This window comes from Trypanosoma equiperdum (assembly GCF_001457755.1).
Source record: "Trypanosoma equiperdum strain OVI genome assembly, contig: ctg_665, whole genome shotgun sequence".
NCBI lineage: Eukaryota > Euglenozoa > Kinetoplastea > Trypanosomatida > Trypanosomatidae > Trypanosoma > Trypanosoma equiperdum.
In genome coordinates, this window is record NW_027124604.1 from 52,213 (window position 1) to 52,592 (window position 380).

Sequence of the window (380 nt, forward strand, 5' to 3'; positions counted from 1 at the left end):
CTTCACTGTCATCAGCTTTTTTTTTTGTTTCTATTATTATTATTATTATTATTATGTTGTCTTTTACTGTTGTTGTTGTTGTTTCTTTCCCGTTTCTCCTACCTTATTTTCCTGGTCGTCGCTGATGCTGGAAATTCAAGAAAACACACACACAATTGAAAAAAAAAAAGCAAAAGCAATTAAATCAAAGGTGGTCACGGTTTCGCCAGGGTGATGATCATATTTACAATAATTTTATCTTAGAAAGCTCTGGTGGTTAAATACAAGATGGAAGAGGGGATGGGGAAAAAAAAAAGGAATACCGTGAACATATATTACAGAGACCGGCTACTTGTGTAAATAAAAAGTGAAAAAAAAATCTTTTTTTTTGGGGGGGGGGG